Consider the following 22,792-nt stretch of genomic DNA (forward strand, 5'->3'; position numbering starts at 1 on the left):
TCTCCTAACTAGCCAGATCCTACAGGGACTGGAACTCTTCACCATACTAACACGCAACAAACAGAAGAATAACTGAAACCAATCAGCTATGGAAACTCGCACAGCTTGCACAGTCCTACTAGGGAGGAAAACAAAAGACCCTGATTGCCTATTGAGATGTTAATGGTCCATGCATAATCCCCACCAGGTAAAGCAGAAACCCATTCACCAACTGAAACTGCACCTACTCATACAGAAACGTACAGAAGGAACACAGACCATAGGATACAAACTAGCCCCCTAGGAGGAACTACAACACACTGCCCCTTACAAAACAGGATAAAAACAGGCCAGCATGGACACAGTGTCCCAGAACAATGCCTGAAGAAGACCCAGGCAGAAACATAGCGACACACAGAAAGGCAAGATTGTCTTCCTATGGAGCCACAGATTCTACAGAGGTAAAGCTGCCTAACAGTGGAAACCTAACGGTGTCAACGAAGCTTTAGGCATTTAAATGGTAAGTATGGATCAATCCAGAGTTGACAACGCACGCAACCGTACGGTCACCCTCCACACTGCCTACACAACAAACATGTCAAACAGACAGGATACCTTCCAACAAGGAACCAGGATCATCTACAAAATGATCCAAACAGTCCACCATTTACAAAACACAGCAGTTTTATTGGACGGGAGAACCGAGCACCCGCCAGCCTACGACGGAAGACCGAGGAACTCATAAAACCTGCCAAGCCACCCAAACTCACATATTTTAAGCTGGTAAGCAATGCCAAAAATTGGCTTCACACCACACTGCAGATCCTCGAAGAGCAAAATCTGTCATACAACTAGAGGATCTTGAGCTTCCCCACTGGGAGGAAGCTTTCACACTTGCTTCCAACTGATCAAAGAAACATTATGGGAGGAAATTGCAGAACACCACCTTTGGACCCTACAGTACACAAGCTATCAATACTGGGTTATGGAAGGACACTCGGGCAGATCAAATTATCACAGCAGTTTTTAAATTCTACAACGACTTCTACTGGAAAGACTGCGAACAAGACCAAGTAAGAGTTAAGTTGTTTTATAAAGTCATTAATTTAGAGCAAGGTATAATTCTGATAAAAATACAATAAACAATATGGTGAAGCTATTGGAGAGAAAATTAAGGCTCGGTTAAGAAACTGAAACAGTCTTGACTTGTTCCTTTACACAAAAGTTATTTATTTTCAAAAGAGACCCATGAGGATTCCTCTGGTGTGCAAGACCTGCCTGAAGACATTTGACCAGTTTCCTCTTCACCTAAAGAGGGTGTGTATGAAATGAGCCTCAGCAGAGGAGATCAGCAAGTTCCTTCTCCAGGCCAGGAAGGACTTGTTGAATCACCTGAGGAATGGGCAGGTCGGGGATTGCAAGAGCATAGGGCTCATGTGTGGTGAGAATGTGAGACTGGCGGAGTCCATGGACTGTTTTATGTGGAATCCTGAAGACACATCAGCAAGGTAAGATATTTATAATTTATAAGGCTTCTTCTGTTTCATTTCTAACCTTTACCTTTATGTAAGGGTATGTTAAAATGATATACCAGTGGTCCAGATGCCCTGAGCAAGAGGCTGCTGTCCAGGAGGAAGAGATGCCAGAGACTGAAGTGGAAGAGGAAGGGGAAGATGTGAGTTCTGGAGAACTTTCTATTTTTTCCAAATGTATCTTTTGTTTTATACTTGTATTCTAGTTTGTCTTAGAAGTAAAAATGTTTAAATGTGTATTTTGTATTCCTACTGTCTCCCCAGTTCTTAAAAGCCATCAGCAGGCTCTCAGGAAGACGGTGACCCAGGCTGGACTGGACAGAACGCACTCCCTGGATGCTCCTCACCTGGCTGGGTTTAAACAGGACCTTACCAAGGATCTTGGAGTGGCAGATTGCTCTCAGGAGGTATTTATTTTTAAAGGCATTTAAAATTGAGCAGTGATATTTCCATAGCACATGTTTTTACTCCTTAGCTTAAAATTCACCCATGTGAAATCTCAGCCATAAACATAGTGACTCTACATTTGTCAGGTAGAAAATGTTTCCAGATTCCTGTTTTTATGGATCCATCTGCATCTTCCTTAAACTTTGTAAAGGGCCTATCCAAAACAACAATTATTGTAACCAAATGAAGACCACTGGACTGTCTCACCAAATCATTGCTAATTATATTAAGAACATAAACCATTTTCCGGGCTACATCCTAAATGATATCAGTGTGAAAGTAGAGGATCCCAGCCTGGCTAACCTCCTCATCAACTTCCAAAGTATCCTAAAGGATATTCAGAAGAAGAACAGTAAGAATGTTGCCAAGAGATTACTAAAAATAGGTCATTTTCATTTTAAAACTTCTTTCAGTTGTACTTTTAATCTGAATACAAAAAAAGTTGATGAGTATTAATTTCTCCCACAGATACAGACAGTTGCAGAGTCCAGAACCAAGTACGAAGGATTGCTGGAAGATGTTGCAAAGTGTTGCAAAGAGAGATGTGTTGCACAGACTGGGCAAGACATCACCTTGCCTGAGCAGCTTCTTGTACTGTATTACCTGCAGGTCTTTCTCCAGCTGAAGCACCTGTAGCACCCAGGGGTGGTAAAGAACATGACAGTAAGAATACTTTCATACAACAAAAGTAAGAAATTACATATATGGGATTTTTACAGTTTGGTGTATTCATTTTTATTTTCTCGCTATTACAGGTTGAGGAATGGGTGCAAAGAAAGTGTTGTTTCAACAAGTGGGCACAAAAATGGTCATAATTCCTATTAAAGAGCACAAAACCTCAAACAGCAGCTGGCTTCCCTTGCATTGAGTGAAGAAGAGGAACATGCAATTCAGGGTTGTGGTAGAACTGGAACCATCCTGGCAAGCAGTGGATGCAAAGTACTGTATCACCCATAATGTGACACCAGTCCATCACAGGACTCACTCACACCATGGCCAATTTTCATAGAAGCCAATTAAAATCCATGTTAATACCGAACAAAAGACCTCCACCTGCATAGCTCCAATCATGTACGGTATTTAAGAAAATCTGGAATGTACCTTAATTGCATTTTATTTGTGTTTTATCAGCCGTTTCATCTTTACTTCACTAAACTGCGCTGTACTGCCCAGGTCAGCAGCTGTGAAAGGAGACAGAGAAGATGGACTGGTCAGCCAATGTATCAACAGTGTCTGAAGTGCTTGAGAAGTGGAAGCCCAACACAGGACTGCCACCAAATGGCATGCAAATTAAAAAGTTGATAAAGTATCAAATCTGGGAAGGCCTGAGCATCACTGACGATCCTGTGAAGGGGAAGAAGTTTGTGACTTCCAGGTGTTTCCAGAAGGGAGAGGTGGTGTGTGATTACAACGGCAAGGTCATCACAAAGACAACTGCTGAAGCTCACAGATGACAGAGGGAGACATGAGATGTCTTTTCTTTTCAGATGAACCTGCACAAAAACTGCATTGATGCTCGTGAAAAACACTGAGCCTGCCTCCCGGATAAGGAGGCAAATCGGAAGATGGATAAATCCATCAAAGAGAAAAGACAATGTAAGGGCTGTAAGAAAGTCATTTATAATCAACGAACAGCCTGTCATAATTCTGTCTGTGACAAAAAGGGACATTGTTGAGGGGAGAAGAGCTCCTCTGTGATTACAGCATTTCCAGGAAATAATTTCAAGGTGAAGGACAAGCTCTGGAGTGGTTGGTTCACTGACCATTCCCAAAAAAGAAACTAAGTAAGTATATTAGAGTGCATATTTTGAAGATATTCATTTTCTTGTACCTTGGAATTAATGTAAAAATTATATTCGTGTTAATGTCTTGAAAATAGCATTTCTCATTCTCATCAGCAAGGATATAAGGAAGGGATATGGGACTGCTAAAAAGATACATGATTTTCAGAAGAGTATAGAAGGCAGATAACTATCCCACTCAATTGTTACTGCAAAGAAATGCCACAGTGTAAACAAAAAGGTGAACCATTCTTGAAATTTATTGACAGAATCTGAATAGCACGGCATTCCCAAACCAGGCACTGGAGTTTCCTGCAGCGTTAGATGGGTAGTCTCTTGGTAAGAGAGAGATCGACAGAGTACTGGACTTCATGAACGACACCTTTCCAATTCATCGAGAACAGAGCCCACAAGATCTAGTCTAGAGAACAATTTCTTACAATATTAGTGGTAGTTTCTGAATAGGTTAAGGACAACATAGTTGTAGAGCTATCTTGCAACTTCTTAAAAGTTGTAAAAGTGATTACCATATTGCCAGTGGTTTATATTTAAAACCTAAAGATTTTAAATTGAATCTTTCTTAAACAAAGGACATTTTTCACAGGAACAGCAGCCTAAATCAGTTGATGACTGTAAATATGACAAGCTTGTGATAAATTTTAAAGTGCAAAACAAAGTTGTATTGTTTTGGTTTTGTCTTCAACATCATATTAATAGGCATGTTATTTTTAGAGCAGCTGCCTGCCATTCACCACCAGCCAAGATGCCACGAGGTACATGAAATGACCCAGAAGTACTTAATGATACAGAGAAGAGCATATGGGGGGAAAAAAAAGAAGACAAGAAATATCCATTAACACGTGCATCTAGAAGCCAGAAGACGGGTGATGATCAGCATTTCAAAAGCAGACACTGGAGGTTGAATTCAAGTTTTAACAGTGATTGTCTATGTTTGGCTTCAACACAAATCATATTAATATGCTCACGTTATTAATTTGTACAAAGTCCCCAATATTCATTACAGGCGACGTTCCCAGGAGTACACACGACCCAGCCAGAACGTGGCTAGCTGACGTGCAGTGGACCTCAGGGAAAGAACTCTTGCCCACACGGATGTCTCTGCTCTGAAAACCACTGGATAAAGGTATATGGCGGTCTGTTCTCAGCTGTTGATTTTGTGAAAAATATTGAATATGAAAGATTGAAGTGTCACTATTCAATGAAGTTCAGACATAAGTATTATGTTGAGAAGCTAGATCTGTTCTACTAATAGCTTTAGTACCTTAATATTGTACTGTTTGCTCTGGTTTTCAGACATCAGTCCAAGATCATTGGTGGGTTAATTGATTTCTGGTAAGATTGGCCCCACATTTGAGTGTGTGTTTACATTTCTATCTGGCATCCTCAAAAGATGGTTTTGTTTCCTTTTCTTAATTGCTCTTGATTACTAGAGTTTATTTGGCATGATACATTTGTGATAAATGCTTTTTCTTTGTGAATAGTCTTATTTTAATCTACATAATGTCAATGAGTTAGTACCTTAAAGAACAAGCAGTAAAAGAAATGACATTTCAGGTTTATTAGCTAAAGTTACTGAGATTCCTTTACAGTGCAGAGACCCATCTTTAATATGCTGTGTGTGCTCATAATGGACTTGAAATTTGTTTTTGTCACAATGTAAAGGTATAATAAATAGATAATATACTCTATTTATCAAGACTTGACTATTTTAATTCCATACTTCCATTGACTGCTTTGGAATGCATTCCTTACAATTTTCCTAAATAATCATTGTCTCACAGTGTAGACCTGGGTGACATAACAGGGGTCAGGGCTGTGTTGACTGGAGGTTTGTGTAGACTGGCCATTGTCTATGTGAGACTGTGGGATCACTAGGGGTCCCCCCCCCCCAACACCTGTAACATTGTCAAGTGGTATAATTACCTACAAAAGCTAAAGTTTCCTCCATTAAGGGGTCACTATTTGTCAGTCACTATCAGTCTGGGACACTATGCTAGATTGGACTGTTGTCTTTGGAAGATGGGGTCACAGGTGATGAAATAGACCACAGTGGCAGTCCTGCCTAGCTGTTATATCACTGACAGACTCACCCACACATTGAGAAGAGAGCACTGGTTTCTGTGCAGAAAGCAGAACAACTCACTTTAACTGGTCAGTTAGGTCTAATGAGTTTTATTGCCCTTGACATCTAACTTACTCCAGCCCCCCTTGTGGAAACAACCCCTAATTACTGTTCATGAGCTCCTGGCCACACTTGTTCCCAGTGGAACCAACCTGGAGCAGCAGAACAGAGGTTTTTGTTTCTTTAAGTTGTCTGCTGTTGTAAAACAAGTCATCCCTTAGGAATAAAAACTCTCCCTCTAGTCTGGTTGCTATCTCCTTTATTTGCCCCATATTCCCAGGGCAAAGCAGCTGAGTGATCAAAAGCTGAACTGCAAGGAGCTGAATTTCACACTGGGTTACAACAGACCCTGGTGGGAGAATGGGCAGGAGAGGGCCGGTTGTGCTCCTGAACTAGTCCCCTCCTCTCCTACTCTCGTATTTGCATCACAGTCTATAAACTCCAGCCCTATTGCTTTTCTTCCAGTTCATTTTTTTTAATACAGCTCGTGAATTATGTATACTCTTGTGAAGTATCAAGAAAGCACTCTTATCTTTATTCCCGACGGTCTAGCACAGTAACCACAACTCCAATAACTTTAACTAGAGGAAGAAATCCATCTTCTGCTCAAAAGGAAACATTGAAATCATAAATCTCCAACACTGGCTGGAGACTCTGTGTCCGTGCTCAGCGGTTATATAGGACAGGACTCAGCGCGCAGCAGGTGCGGCTCATTGCTCTACGCTCCCCGTGCGGAATGCGCGTCTCCTCCTTCCAGACTCGTAACACCGCTGCATACATCCCTCTTAAATCCCAGAAACACAGAAACTCCGGGGTGTTTCTGTGAGTCAGTACTGGGTTTCTCTGTTCGAGGTTACAAGCAGAAACAAAAAAAGCGCTGAAAGCAGGAAGTTATTTCTGCTCGTAGGCATAAACGTGTAAAAATAAATTTTCTGATTCCTAAAACCCTAATAAAATCCATCTAAGTCTCCCTTTCGTTCCCAATGCACATAACTGAATATAAACCAGTCAAGTTCAGGTACTTTTCTGATGTACAGTATCTGAATAGTTGTGGCGCGGCTGTTGTAACAAAGATACTTAAGAACTTTTTTTTCATACGAGCTCTTGCCGTTTTTAAAATGAATATTTTTTTGAATTCACTAAATCACACGAAACACCAGCATCACTTATCGTAAGCATCTGACATATTACATTCCTGAATGTTAAACCCATTTAGCATTTATTTTTAACTTGTTTTTTTTTTAAATTAAACACCTGTTAACTTAGTCCGGATCGCGGTCACCGAGGACCACTCCTGTCTCCCCAGATGACACTTATTATTTTTAAGATAAACGCGAGATAAACAACGTTTGTTTGAAACCGCTCCACAAATTTTCTCACATGCACGTATTCTCAAATATCACCACAACAAAATCATAAAGCTTGTTTCCACAGACATGACACTATTATGCAATAAACCAATAAATTAATGAACTAGCAGAATCCCAATAAAAACACCCGATCACCTGGCCAGCCCAGCATGTCAATATCATACATTTTTACCAACAAAACTGCAAAAGCAAAAACCAGCATATAAATATATATCCCATGTTTTTACCTTATTCTGGAGCATGATATATATCCAAAATAACCCAGACTAGTTTATCTCAAGAGCTAGAGACTAGTAAACGTTACTGATTACGTAATAAATGTTTGAAGAACGAGCGCCAGAAATAAGGCGATTTGATTGGTAAAAACCGCTGTCATTCTTTGTATTTTCAGCCATTCAGAGCCCTTAGGGGGTGAGACTTCCTCTAGAAGCTTCAGGCTGCATTTTTAGCTGTCAATCATTGACTCAGAAGGGATAATCAATCATTTTTTTATCAGTTTCTTATCAGTGCTCCTTTTTTTTCATACCAGAAGGCAACTCTGAGGTTTTTTTTCATTGCATAACAGCAGGTAAAGGCTCTCTAGCAGTGTCTTAAGGTTTTTATAGCAATTGCAATGGTTTTTATTCTTATTATTTTCAATATTTTTATGATTTTTTATTATAGGCGTGAAATTTCATTCCAGGTCCAGTCTTCACAAAACATGATGTAGAATTTTTTCTAATTGATCCATTTGTCCCAAATTTTTATCCAAGCTAGTAGCCACCTAGAACAAGGTTTTCAAATCATTCCCAGGCCCTTGACATGCATATAGTTGAAAACTCTGACCTCTGAAGACCAAAAAAAAATGTTCGCCAGCTGTTTTTTTTGTTTTTTTTTCATATGTTTGTCTGCTGAGTGGACACATTAAGAAATATAAGAAATTTGACTATTCACACTCAAAGCCAAGGGGGTTAGCTTCAATTTAAGACCTGAACCAGGCTCCTGCTATGTTCTGCTGCAGAGATATAACAAATGTTTAAGGGGGAGGAAATTCCAGGTGGACATTGGCTAAATATGTCACTGGTAGTAAAAGGTTAAGTATTCTTGCCATTTTTAGCATATTGTAAGTGGATTTTTTGCAAACATTTTATTTTTTAAATCACATGAAACACAATCAACCCATTGTAACTTCACATTGATAATTCCTGAGCTTTATAACTGTGTATTATTTCTTTTTACCTTGTTTTAATATTTTTTTTATTATTTTTGCATTTTACAGAGCTTTTTAATATATTGTGAGCATTTTAGTGTCATTTTAAAGTAGGACTATCAATGCTCCTGACTTTTAAACCTGTATTTATTCTGACATTATTATCTCCACCTGCAGATGAGGGAGGTATTTGATCTTAAATTTGTTGATTTGGGGGGAAAATATACATTCATTTCCTTGTATGTATCACCAGTGGGAAAATTGGCATTTTTGGATGAGTTGCAATCTTTACTGCAAGGCCTTCAGACTGATATAGAAATGACTGGAGATTTAAATGACACATTTGATAAATCAGACAGGAACAGCATAACATCTAAAATGGCAGAACCCTCTAAAGTACTGAAAAAATTCCGGCACATTCATAATAAATACAATTTATTTAATTTAAAGCATAAAATTTGCTTTAAAAAGAAAACCACAATTTGTACGATATCATATTTCAATATCGACGTTCAGATGAAGAATTTGAGAATTTGAATATCAATGGAGAGTACATTGATTTTGGGACAATGTTTGCATCTGAATAATCCTTCCTCCTGGAAAGAAGGAAAAAAAAAGTTTTGAGTCTCAGTCTTCAGGATCCCCCCCAAAAAACGTGCAAATTTGTTTCCGATGTATTTTGGATAAAGATATAACTCTCATAGAAGATACATTTTATCAGTTGAATGCAGTCGATACTTTCGACTTTTTATATGATGATAGGACCTACATTTAGGGCTCAGTACTGATAACACTGCTGCTATTGATGGAGTAGAAATAAGTGATGTACTGGCAGTTTTTTTTTTCTGAGGCAAGAAGTCCTAGAACACCTCCTATAAAAATGTTAAGTTTCAGAGCAAGAAATATTTTTCCACCTCACCTAATGCTATTGCATTAACGAGGCTGAAGCTGGCTTCTTATTCGCCAGCTGCTGCTTTGCGTTTTTCGTTCCATCTTAAATGCTGCTGCTGTGATGTTATGTCGTCTTTCGCCTGTAGATGGCTCTCTACAGTCATTTTTAAAAATACTTATCCGGATGTATTACTGTACATTTCCTCAGTAAAGGGGAATATGTAAGTAGAGACTGTCCAAATTGCATTTTTGTATGAAACACATTTCAGAAACACAACTCACAATAAAACAAACTGGCATGTTATACCAGGAGTAAATAAGACAAAGGCAAAACGTAAATTCACTGGCACTTTCTGCATATTTTCCAGGACCTTGCCTTCTGATCATAAAAAGTCTCAAACTCTTGCATTTTACAAGAAATTTTAATATAGCAGTTTTAAATGGGACATTTACAACATGGCATATGAGACTATATGGTTAACTGAGGATGAGCAGAGGGTGATCGAACCTACCTCCTGGTTATAAAAATGTCTAAAAATTCTGACACAGATGTGTGAGAGACAATGGAAAAGACTATCAAAATCCTGAACTTCAGGACATTGTACTGTACCGTTTTTTAAATACGACCTTCTGAACATGGCATGAGAGAATACATTGTCAAATGGTAAATGCAATGTTTGCTATATTGCTAGGGCCCTCCCTCCTGATTTTAAAATCATCTCATATTTCTGACATCAAGGTGTGAGACACAATACAACAGACTGTCAAAATCCTGAACTTCAGGACATTTTATGATACCATTTTAAAAATATGACCCTCTGAGCATGGCATGTGAGAAAATGGCATGTGAGAATGCATTGGGAAAAGGTGAATGCAATTTCTGCTGAATTGCTATGGCCCTCCCTCCTGATTACAAACTCGTCTCACAATTCTGACACTGAGGTGTGAGACACAATGTAACAGACACTATTAAATTGTGAAGTACAAGAGATTATACTGTTACGTTTTTTTTTAATATTGAACAAGTCCCTCTGGCATGTGAGGACTTGTAGTCAACAAAATAGCACACATTCTGCCAATTTGCTTTGTCTCTCCTTCCTCGTTACCAAAACATCTTAGTATACCGACACTAAGGTAAATGTCTCTAAATCCAGAAGTTAAGTTGTCAAAGTATATCAGAGTCAACCGATATTGATCAGGTTCTGCTGATGCCGAGCCCGCAGCCTTCACCATAAGGTCCAATTCCCCAAGCCTACTGACCTTATATGTCCATCCCTTCTCGTCAAAATTCGTATTTTCACAGGTTACCCTTCAGAAATTGCAGTATAGAATGAAAAAACTCCAATAGATCTCTGCCGCTGTTGGCGATTTTCCTTTAAAAACAAATGATTCTCCAGAAATTTTACGGAGTGTATCACTTACACCGAGACCGAGAAGTGTTAAGCTGTACATGAGTCTTTGTGGCTCGGTTGTTAACCAAAAGGGTGGTGGTTTGAGACCATCCAGGGATGCTATGAGCCTTTTAATGAACACACCCTCTTCACTTCATTTCTCCACGGCCAGTCTTGTACCGCAATCAAATACAGAGCCCGTAGGGGGCAGTAAGCCCGCATATATAGATCACTGTGTATATAATGAAGAAGCAGAGGTTAGTTTCTCATATGCATGTTGCAGAGCCTTACGCAACTCGTACCAACAGCTGGGGTTTGATCCCTGCACGGGCTATTAGTTGAAAGACCATTGTAAATGACGTGTAACAGCTTTATCCAGTTGGATTTTATGTTACATACTAAATTGCTATCTTGAAACCAAAATAATTAGAAATATGGAACACAACCGTTGTTCCCCAAGAAGGAAAGCTGTTTCACACTGACGTCACTCCTTTTTATTTAATCCAGATTTTAAAGACAACTCCGCCCTCATAGGAAATCAAAGGAAAATGTTGTATTAGCACGAGCTGCACAGGCTCTGAATCAGACCATTTCAATTAGTCTGATCAGTGCAGGACAAGTTAATGTAGAATTATTGCTTTGTCTATCTCTTGTTTGTATATAAATGAATGTCTCTGAAAACTTAATGTTAGTTTTTAATTTAGTTTTAGTTTTACGATGTAGGTCATGCATTGACATATGCACAAACACGCGAAATGTCTCATTCCTGATTCAGCTCATGCTCCATAGGAGAGAAAAGATTCCTCCTGTTTCTCGTACAATTCACTTCACTGATAAGCAAGATTTGTGTTTCATCTTTCGCAAGCTGTATAGATTTCTTTCAAAACAAGTTGTTCCAGAAAGGAAACGAACACTTGCATTCACCTGAATTAAAAGGGATGGGATTTGCCCGTAAGGATAAATTCTGTACAGTAAGACAGGAAGAAAGGCACCGCTGGGAATCGGACCCAGGATCTCCTGTTTACTAGACAGGCGCTTTAGCCAACTAAGCCACGGCGCCGGCAAAAGGACGTCCTTTGACAGCCACTTGGACACGTCTCAACTGCTCTGAGACATCTGCGTTCGGTGTGCACCGAGCCTGCTCGCCTTGCAAGTTGCCTCATTTACATGCGATAGCTCCACCACTAAGAGAAAGGATGAGAAATGGCTTTTATCTGGCACTTTTCATGTCAGAGGATCTCAATCTGCTTTCCATGTACAAGAGGATGTCCAACTCATGTAGCTAAAGACGTAGACGACAGTGCTCCACTGAAATCTTGATCTCACAACCCTCGGCATGACTCCGCTGTGTTCTGCTTTAGACAAAGGGGGGGAAAGACTTCTTTCATCACACGTTTTGCACTGTTTACGGTGTTTGCAGTGCTCTTTCTTAAATGAAAACCAGGAATCGGCACCATATGAGGTGTGACAAGATAATATTGGAACAAGTAGCCTCGCCATTCCATGCGTGACTTGAGCAAAGTATAATTCCCGTCTTTATAGTGTGCTTGTTAGAGACTTAGCTGGCACCCAGAGCGCTTTAAATCCGGGAGTCAGCAGCCCAAGACAAGAGAGCTTCCTTCGTCTATGTTTTTTGCGTGAAGGGGGGAAACCATGCGTGTGCTGCAAACGATCTTAGTATCGAAGTGCCGCCCCACATAACCGATCCGAACAATCTGCTTTACAGAGGAGCACTGCCGGAGTTTATCGTTGGCAAACTGAAGACCAGGCCGACCTCTTCTGTGACTCTTGAACACTGAATCTCAAGGTTGTGAATTCAAGCTCCACGCTGGCGGGAAATTCCATAGGTAATGATCACATTTTCTTGCATGCTAATCAAAAGAAATATTAAGAAACTTTTCCCGATACCAGTTTTTTACAAAAGTAAAGGCACACGGCACATGTGTGCCACATCACGTCCGAGTTTAGTGACAACTACCTCAGAGATTGTAAGCTGGGTAGTTTCAGATCAGATCACTTTTTTTATCAAAGGTTCAAGCAAACCCGAATACTTTTGCAAGAGACATTTCAGAATCCCAGTCAAATCCAGTACGATTGCTGGATCCTTCGAATTCGACTGAACTATAGCACAGATCTGCAGTCCACCATTAGAATACTGTGGGTGTGTTGTATAAGCCACACGGCCAAAATAGTTCTAAAACAGGAGATGCATCCTCGTTTAGGAATGTGGTATAAAGTGAAATGGTCTGGGAAGAGTCCTACGTTTGAACAGTTCAAAATAGACGTAAAGGGGTATTTACGGACTCTTTCGAAATGTAAGAACAAGCTGTGCGGACCTTATCTTTATTTACCTTGTGTAATCGTTTTTCATAAAGTGTAATTGTATTATAGCATGTGCCCCTGATGATTTTCTTGATACGTTATATGTGCTCTTGTTTGTATTGTACAGATGCAGCCATTCAAACTGCGCGGGCGATACCGCATTATTTTGCGGTACGGTGTATGCAGTCTACCGCAAGCTACCGGTAAATACCGCGAGTTACCGTAAATTCTCCTATAATACGACAAGCAAAATAATAGTATCCGGAATTTCCGCAAGGTGGAGCTAATAAAGCTCAACCTCTCATGTTTGAGCTGTGGCCATCAAAGTCTTTAACGAAGATATTACTAATAGTATTAATAATGAATGACCTTGGACAAGCTGTAAGTGTAAACTCAAAGTATTGCCCTGGTCAACATTCTTTTTTTCATTGACCGTCTTTGTAAAAGTAACACCACAGCATTTCGCAATCACGCATTTGTTTCCAATCATGCAAAGTACAGTGATTCACCATGCCTTTCACATGCTCATAAAAGAGATTGATTTAGGAACATAAACATATTACCGTATGCAAACTGTACTGTATACAGTATGTATATGTATATTTAATGTCTTAACTGTGCCCGTTTAAGTATTGAATATTCATATCTAATTTTACCACTGAAGGGAAATCTTAGTAGCTGAGCATAAAAAGAATAGGAGCATACTGCAACGCGTATGAAGGCCATAAACGATATTAATTTTGGAACATAAACATACAGTATATGGCTGGTCTCGGTACTTTAAAGAAAACATACACGAAACATGGTTTCATTATGACCAGAATCGGTCTTGAGATATTTTTAACTTGATTTACAGTATTTGAGAGGTATGTCTTAACACCGATACTACAGTGCTTAAGTACTGCTCACGTATATGTTTCTAGGTTTATATTATGCATTTCATACGGTCAAATTACTTTTGAGCAACTAATAAGAAGCGCGAAACGGTATGCGTTTTAGTTTCGTTTTGTGCTGGGACCCGTGGATTGATTAGAGATATCAAGTACATACAAGTCATTTTTTAAATGTTGTAGTTTGTCTTGAAAAAATGTTACGAGTACATCATCTATCAACAATTACACAGGTTCTGTTTCCATATTGCGGATTTTGGTTACGTTATATTATTTTCTAGATTTCACGTTGTGAATATATGATTTGGGCAAACAGAGCCGCAAAGAAGTACATTATGGGTTGTTGTTTTTTTTTTTGCAGGTTTATCTAGAACAAGCGATGCTTAAACCTTTGTCTGATTCTTGTGAAACTATCCACACGACAGTTACAGTACCTAGGAGTTGACTTCAGTGATGTCACTGATGGGATGTTTCAAAAAATCCATCCTCTGTAAAACGTCTTCTCTAGTTGTCCTGCATATGTATTCGCTAATGAAGCTGTGTGTTCTGAGCCTGGATCTCTACATTTCTGTATGAACCAGCTTAGAGGGCTAAAGACAGCTTGTGTTTAAATTGAGTGTAAGGCAATTTATGCTTCTAAAGTCATGGTCAGCATTTATTATTGTACTGTGCTATAAGCTTGTTCTGTGCCAAGTCACATTATTTTATAGCGTTTTTATAGCGTTATCAAATCCGGTGGCGCTGTGTGTTAGTTTCCTGACTCCCATGTCACATGGTCTGTGATTGAAACCTGTAATACCGGTTTAATTCGTCACAGCCAGCACTCCGGTTGTAAAGTAGAAGCAGGCGAGATTTCCAGCGAAAAACACCTCCCCCTTCTTCAGGTGTGAGGGTCTTCTGCTCAGAATGAAACGCTAAAATGTAATGTAGGCTCTGAATGGGTTCAATTATGATTTGGGCTTGATTAAGGTCGCTGCCTTTCATCTAAAACCCTACTTGAATCCTTCTAAACTAAAAATCAGTGTTAGTGAGTTCTAAATAAAGAGGTATCCAGGTAACAGTGAAACGGGCGGACAGTCTGGGGAGATCGCCCGTTTTCCATGTAAATAGTTCCCTGGTTCCGCACCCCTTGGTGTTTCTCTCGCTCTCTCTCGGGTCACCTGATCATTAGCTCGAAAGATTTGAGTGCTTTGTGTATATTCTAATGGTAGTGGGGGCAGGGTGTGTGGGAACAGGTTTGGTTGAAATTGCATTGGAGATCTATGTTCTTCACACCTGAAACATTTTCTCTGAAAGCATTTTCTTCTCAGTTTAACCGATCTTGTTACAGCATGTTACAGTTTACTATTATTAACCATATTAATTTTAAGTGCTTAATGTAAAATCTTGTAAAAATATATTTTCATTGTTCAAATATACATTAAGTCTGACTATCATATAATAATAAGTTAAATACAAAACTAAAGAAAAAATAGGGTTAAATATAATTCAAAATATTTTGCTAACAATGTTAACTGTTTATGAATAATAAAATGTATTAACTAAGGAGTAGGATGGCACAGTTGTTAGTATGTTTTTTGTTTTGTTTCTTTTTCATAAATACAACAGTAGTACCTGATGTCTCAGTGGCTTTCAAAATTAAATTATGCATGCAAACCTGTGAACTAGAAAGATAACTAAGATATCCATCCATTATATTCCATAATATCCATGAAATATATGGCGCTGAAATATGTGTGACGCAGTGGTGGCCTGACACGGTGAGGTGCCCTGGCAGCTGTATGATGCAGTGGTGGCCTGGCACGGTGAGGTGCGCTTGCAGCTATGTGACGCAGTGGTGGCCTGGCACGGTGAGGTGCTCTGGCAGCTGTGTGATGCAGTGGTGGCCTGGCACGGTGAGGTGCGCTGACAGCTGTGTGGTGTGGCGCAGTTGTGGCCTGGCACGGTGAAGTGCGCTGGCAGCTGTGTGGTGTGACGCAGTGGTGGCCTGGCACGGTGAGGTGCGCTGGCAGCTGTGTGATGCAGTGGTGGCCTGGCACGGTGAGGTGCGCTGGCAGCTGGGTGATGCAGTGGTGGCCTGGCACGGTGAGGTGCGCTGGCAGCTGTGTGGTGTGACGCAGTGGTGGAAATGTTCACCATGTTTCACCATGCTGAAAATGTTTGTACCAGCCTTTTTTGAGGCCTGTTTAATTGTGTCTGAAGTCTGATTTTGTAAATTTTATTGTTAAAAAGATCCATGAAAATGTCACTACTAAAGTTAGCTGGTACTGTTGGTATTGTAAGTGGCAAGTAGAGCTCATATTTTAGATTTTGTGTAATTGCTAGCGTTGAACTGTGTGTTGGATGCACATGAATATATTAATTATATACCAGCGCACCTCACCGTGCCAGGCCACCCCTGCGTCACAACACACAGCTGCCAGTGCACCTCTACATACCCGACCACCACTGCATCACACAGCTGCCAGCGCACCTCACCGTGCCAGGCCACCACTGCGTCACATAGCTGCAAGCGCACCTCACCGTGCCAGGCCACCACTGCATCATACAGCTGCCAGGGCACCTCACCGTGTCAGGCCACCACTGCGTAACACCACATAGCTGCCAGCGCACCTCACCATGCCAGGCCATCACTGCGTCACACCACACAGCTGCCAGCGCATGTAACCGTGCCAGGCCACTACAGCGTCACACCACACAGCTGCCAGCGCACCTCACCGTACCAGGCCACCACTGCGTCACACCACACAGCTGCCAGCGCACTTCACCGTGCCAGGCCACCACTGCGTCACACCACACAGCTGCCAGCGCACCTCACCGTACCAGGCCACCACTGCGTCACACCACACAGCTGCCAGCGCACTTCACCGTACCAGGCCACCACTGCGTCACACCACACAGCTGCCAGCGCACTTCACCGTGCCAGGCCACCACTGCGTCACACCACACAGCTGCCAGCGCACCTCACCGTACCAGGCCACCACTGCGTCACACCACACAGCTGCCAGCGCACTTCACCGTGCCAGGCCACCACTGCGTCACACCACACAGCTGCCAGCGCACTTCACCGTGCCAGGCCACCACTGCGTCACACCACACAGCTGCCAGCGCACCTCACGGTGCCAGGCCACCACTGCATCACCCACCTGCCAGCGCACCTCACCGTGCCAGGCCACCACTGCATCACACAGCTGCCAGCACACTTCACCGTGCCAGGCCACAACTGCGCCACACCACACAGCTGTCAGCGCACCTCACCGTGCCAGGCCACCACTGCATCACACAGCTGCCAGCGCACCTCACCGTGCCAGGCCACCACTGCGTCACAACACACAGCTGCCAGTGCACCTCTACATACCCGACCACCACTGCATCACACAGCTGCCAGCACCTCACCTCACCGTGCCAGGCCACCACTGCGTCACATAGCTGCAAGCGCACCTCACCGTGCCAGGCCACCACTGCATCATACAGCTGCCAGCGCACCTCACCGTGTCAGGCCACCACTGCGTAACACCACATAGCTGCCAGCGCACCTCACCATGCCAGGCCATCACTGAGTCAGAGATTAAATAAAACCTCACTCGCACCAAACAAATTTATATTTCTAAATATCACAACATGATCGAATTTAAGTCATTTTAATAACAATGAATAGTCACCTAGGCGTTACAATATAAACATTTATATTGATTTAAATAACGTTTTGATTTAAATCGCAAATGCGGGTTTAAATATATGTTTTTTGATTCACAATCAGACAAATGCAACATAAATTGATATCTTTGTCTTCTAAGTATCTAGTATCTTCTAAGATTTATTTTGGGATCAAACGTGGAAAGATTAGATTGTAATCGTTTTTATTTTTTAAATACATTTTAGAAAAGTGTAATCTATACTAAAAAGCTGTACACCACCTGCTATAAAGATACATATTGTAATACTTTCGGGTTCGGATAGGACAGACACAAGAACTCAGACTTGCGGAGTTAAAGCAAGTTAAAGCCTTGATTTTATATATCACCTTTAAAAGTGGCATCTCAAAGCAAAGTAAATACCCAACACTGATTGTACCCATCTGTCATGCTAATAAAGCAGCTTGAATTGAATTGAGAGGGGGGGGGTATATTTGCTTTGTGTATAAAGTACATTGTGAATGTTTTCACAGCCTTCACTTTGTCGTTTTTATGCCATTTTTTGACCACGCACGAATATTCCTATGTCCGTATCTTCGCAAGGGAATCAGTGCGAATTTTAATACTAATTAAATGACCGCGGGCACTTTCCACCCCCTCTACATTCTCAGAGTAGAACAGACTAACCTTCTAATGAAAGACGGTCCACCCCCCACGGACAGGAAAAGTGCCCACAGGCACTTAAACTTAATATGGTCAGTAACAGTAAACAGTAACATGGTCAGAAGGAGCACGTACAAACGTTTCCGAAATAACCACATGTAAGACTCTGATGCTTAAAATGTTTAGGGAGAAAGTGGAATACTGGTGTGTATTTTTTCTTTAAACTACCAATACCAGCCATATACAGTCTGTAATGTAGGGATTTCTATATGTCTTTATTTAGTGGTTACATTAGTGACAAAGGCTAAACTTTTAGCTTCAGTAACGTGTACATATCTCCCCTTTTTATAAAACGACATGGTTGAAAACTGTTCCAGAGCCACTGTTGTTTCATCAGTGAAAAGTACATCATGAAATGCCTCTCCCTGTTCAATCCACTGGAAAAAAGAAAAGGAGCATAAAGCTTCTGATGGTCATAAACGATATTCATTTAGGAGCAGCATCAGAGGTATGTTTTTAACTGCACTGCATTGGAGAGAATACCATAGTGTGTTTTGTTTTTTACTCCCTGGCGGAAACTGGCTTCCAGAAGAATCAGTATGGCTCAGAGATTAAATAAAACTTCACTCGCACCAAACAAATGTATATTTCTAAATATCACAACATGATCGAATTTAAGTCATTTTGATAACAATGAATAGTCACCTATGCGTTACAATATAAACATTTATATTGATTTAAATCGCGTTTAAATCACCTTTATTTAAAACCCATAAATAAAGCTGATACTGTTTAGACTTTTAATTATTTAAAACTGTATTAAAGCAGCACGATACACAATGCAACGTAAATCGCTATCTTTGTCTTCTGTGTAATAATGTTCACCTCTCTGTCCAGCAAATTTACAATAGTAATAATAATGAACTTTATTGTATATGGCGCCTTTAAAGGTGGCTCCTCAAAGCGCTTTACAGGTTAAAAACAATACTGTTAGGCTGGGAAAACGATTTTTTTTTAAGAAATACAAAATGAGATATAATGATATGTTCCGGCTTAGACATTAACGAAGAGCATAACGCGTGTACTGTATACACTGCAAGTACAACCCCCCTCTCTGCAGGAGTGCTGGCTGTGACGAATTGAACCGGTTTCACGGGTATTTTCAAAGTAGGAGGCGAGATTTCCAGCGAAAGACACCCCCCCCCCCCCCCTCAAAAACCCAGTAAGTACAGTACTTACTAGTTAAAGGCTAGGCTCCTCAATGAAATCGCTTTAACATGCTAATGTGTTGGTGTAACAGTCCGGGCGTGGCAAGCTTCTAATTTCAACCCGACTACGGCGAAAGGAATCCTTCTTTCATTAGAAGACAATGAACATATTTTAGCCCTGAATGAATTAATAGCAAACATGGTTTACATAAAAGACATTTTTCCAAGAAAGTTTAGCCTTTGTCACTAATGAAACCACTAAATAAAGACATAAAAATAAAAATCTTAATATTTTTTAAATACATGACTTTGCTAAAATTTATTTGAAAATAAAAACAATTACAACCGCCAGGGGAGGGAGAGAACAGGGGAGGGATGTTGGTTTTGCATAAGGGGCTATGGAAATTAGGTCTGTTTGGGAATGTGTAGTTACATGTTCTGGCTGTTTGTGAATTATCGTTGTTGAGTATGGAGTGTTGAGGTATTGATTTTGTGTAATGCTTTATGTTGAAAATTGAGGTGGATTTTGTTTATGATAAACAGGATAAACTGGGTTGGGAGGAAGGTTTGGTTTTGCATAAGGGGCGGGATTATGATAATTAAAGGACTTTGCGAGAGTAAAATGGTTTGATATATTTGATTTTGTATTGTGGTTGTTATCTATGTTTTTGGTTGGTATTATGTTTATATGGTTGTTTTTGTTGGTTGGTTGTTATTATGGTTATTAATAATACGATCTATAGTTGAAATCTGAGCCTAAATAAAAAGAAAAAGCAAGTGATTAGGTTTATGAGCAATCTAATTACTTATTCGTTTAAAACGCTATATAAAATAAAGTTTATTATTAATTTGCTGGACAGAGCGGTGAACATTATTATGCATAAGACAAAGATAACGATCCTGATCAGTTTAGAAATCTGTGTACGCTGTAAGGTTTTTACTTCTTAAACTTTTAAAATACACGTTTTGAATAGAAAGAAATCCTCTTCCTGGTACAGTATGTATAGCAAACCAGCACGTCTTTTTTCTCCAATCAGAGGGGTGTCAGATGGTGTCAGCCAATCACCATTCTGAAGCCCTACCATAATCTCTGGTATGGGGAGACCCCAGAATTCTGTCCCATAGTTTAGACAGATGATAGATACTTTTATTGATCCCGTGAGGGAAATAAAGTAAATCATTTTCATTTTAGGAAATTATTAAACGCTCGGTTAAAAGCAAAGGAGATTGTCTGTTATAGTGGACATAAAAACAAGAGTTCGCTGGCATTATATCCTGGAAGACACAGACCGGCGCCAGACCGGTAAAATGCCTGATGAACTAGGGATTGGACAGTTTCCAAGTGCTTGTACAATCGATGGAAATGTTCAAATAAATGTGCAAAAGAAATAAACAAAATAATCATTTATTTCTTTATCATATTGGGCAGCTAATGTCCTCTCTTTGCTAGTTAGTGGCTGTGTTTCTGCATTGGGTAGCAATGGGTGACTGTTCTCAGGCGGAAGATGTAAACAGCTTAATGTTCGTGTTAAATAATTTTTTTAAATTAAAATTCATTCTATACAGCAATCGCATATTTGGGTACCGTTTCATAAAACTTTCATGCTTAAAATGTTTAAGGAGAAATGGAAGACTGGTGTGTATTTTTTCTTTAAACTACCAAGACCAGCCATACACAGTACAGTTTACATACATACAGTAATGTTTATGTTCCTAAATTAATATCGTTTATGACCTTCAGATGCGTTATGCTCCTCTTCTTTTTATGCTCAGCTACTAAAATTTCCCTTTAGTGGTAAAATCCATATAAATCTTCAAAACTAAGCGGATTAAAATGTGCACAGTAAAGACATTAAATGATTAAATCTTTGCACTACCAACCAATGCAACACGAGTGCCCCTGTCGGTCATTTTGGCCAGCCAATCACTTACCGCGGTGCCCTCCGGTGCCCTGCGGTGGCTTGTGGGTAGGATACTGTACCGCGGGTTTTTACCGCGCATTTTGAATGGCTGCATCTATATGTAGTTTTATTGTTCAAATAAAACGTAAAAGACACAACTTTCCGGATGCGGCTGCTGTAAAAATAAAATGACATCAAGGGTGCTGTACGCAGAGGTCTGAAACCTGCTCCACAGAAGATCTTTATCCTGAGGTGTGAAGAAATCGAGATCTCGCCATGAGAGGGGAAGCATCTCAGAAAAAGCAGGTGCAGTCGGTTCCACGGTCATAACGCCACTAAGTTGGGCGACAAGACATCTGCGTTCGGTGTGCACCGAGCCTGCTCGCCTTGCAAGTTGCCTCATTTACATGCGATAGCTCCACCACTAAGAGAAAGGATGAGAAATGGCTTTTATCTGGCACTTTTCATGTCAGAGGATCTCAATCTGCTTTCTGTGTACAAGAGGATGTCCAACTCATGTAGCTAAAGACGTAGACGACAGTGCTCCACTGAAATCTTGATCTCACAACCCTCGGCATGACTCCGCTGTGTTCTGCTTTAGACAAAGGGGGGAAAAGACTTCTTTCATCACACGTTTTGCACTGTTTACGGTGTTTGCAGTGCTCTTTCTTAAATGAAAACCAGGAATCGGCACCATATGAGGTGTGACTAGATAATATTGGAACAAGTAGCCTCGCCATTCCATGCGTGACGTGAGCAAAGTGTAATTCCTGTCTTTATAGTGTGCTTGTTAGAGACTTAGCTGGCACCCAGAGCGCTTTAAATCCGGGAGTCAGCAGCCCAAGACAAGAGAGCTTCCTTCGTCTAAGTTTTTTGCGTGAAGGGGGGAAACCATGCGTGTGCTGCAAACGATCTTAGTATCGAAGTGGCGTCCCACATAACCGATCCGAACAATCTGCTTTACAGAGGAGCACTGCCGGAGCTTATCGTTGGCAAACTGAAGACCAGGCCGACCTCTTCTGTGACTCTTGAACACTGAATCTCAAGGTTGTGAATTCAAGCTCCACGCTGGTGGGAAATTCCATAGGTAATAATCACATTTTCTTGCATGCTAATCAAAAGAAATATTAAGAAACTTTTCCCGATACCAGTTTTTTACAAAAGTAAAGGCACACGGCACATGTGTGCCACATCACGTCCGAGTTTAGTGACAACTACCTCAGAGATTGTAAGCTGGGTAGTTTCAGATCACTTTTTTTTAAAGGTTCAAGCAAACCCGAATACCTTTGCAAGAGACATTTCAGAATCCCAGTGAAATCCAGTACGTTTGCTGGATCCCTCGAATTCACAGATCTGCAGTCCACGATTAGAATACTGTGGGTGCGTTGTATAAGCCACACCGCCCAAAATAGTTCTAAAACAGGAGATGCATTCTCGTTTAGGAATGTGA

The 22,792-nt window shown here is 40.7% G+C and overlaps 1 non-coding gene across 1 annotated transcript; it reads right to left on the reverse strand.

The window, feature by feature from the left end:
- Positions 1-11,709: 11,709 nt before the first annotated feature.
- trnat-agu (transfer RNA threonine (anticodon AGU)) lies at positions 11,710-11,783 on the reverse strand. Its single transcript has one exon. It is a non-coding gene; the product is annotated as a tRNA-Thr (tRNA).
- Positions 11,784-22,792: the final 11,009 nt, after the last annotated feature.

This window comes from Atractosteus spatula, chromosome 10 (genome assembly GCF_055471065.1).
Source record: "Atractosteus spatula isolate fAtrSpa1 chromosome 10, fAtrSpa1.hap1, whole genome shotgun sequence".
NCBI classification, from domain to species: Eukaryota; Metazoa; Chordata; class Actinopteri; order Semionotiformes; family Lepisosteidae; genus Atractosteus; species Atractosteus spatula.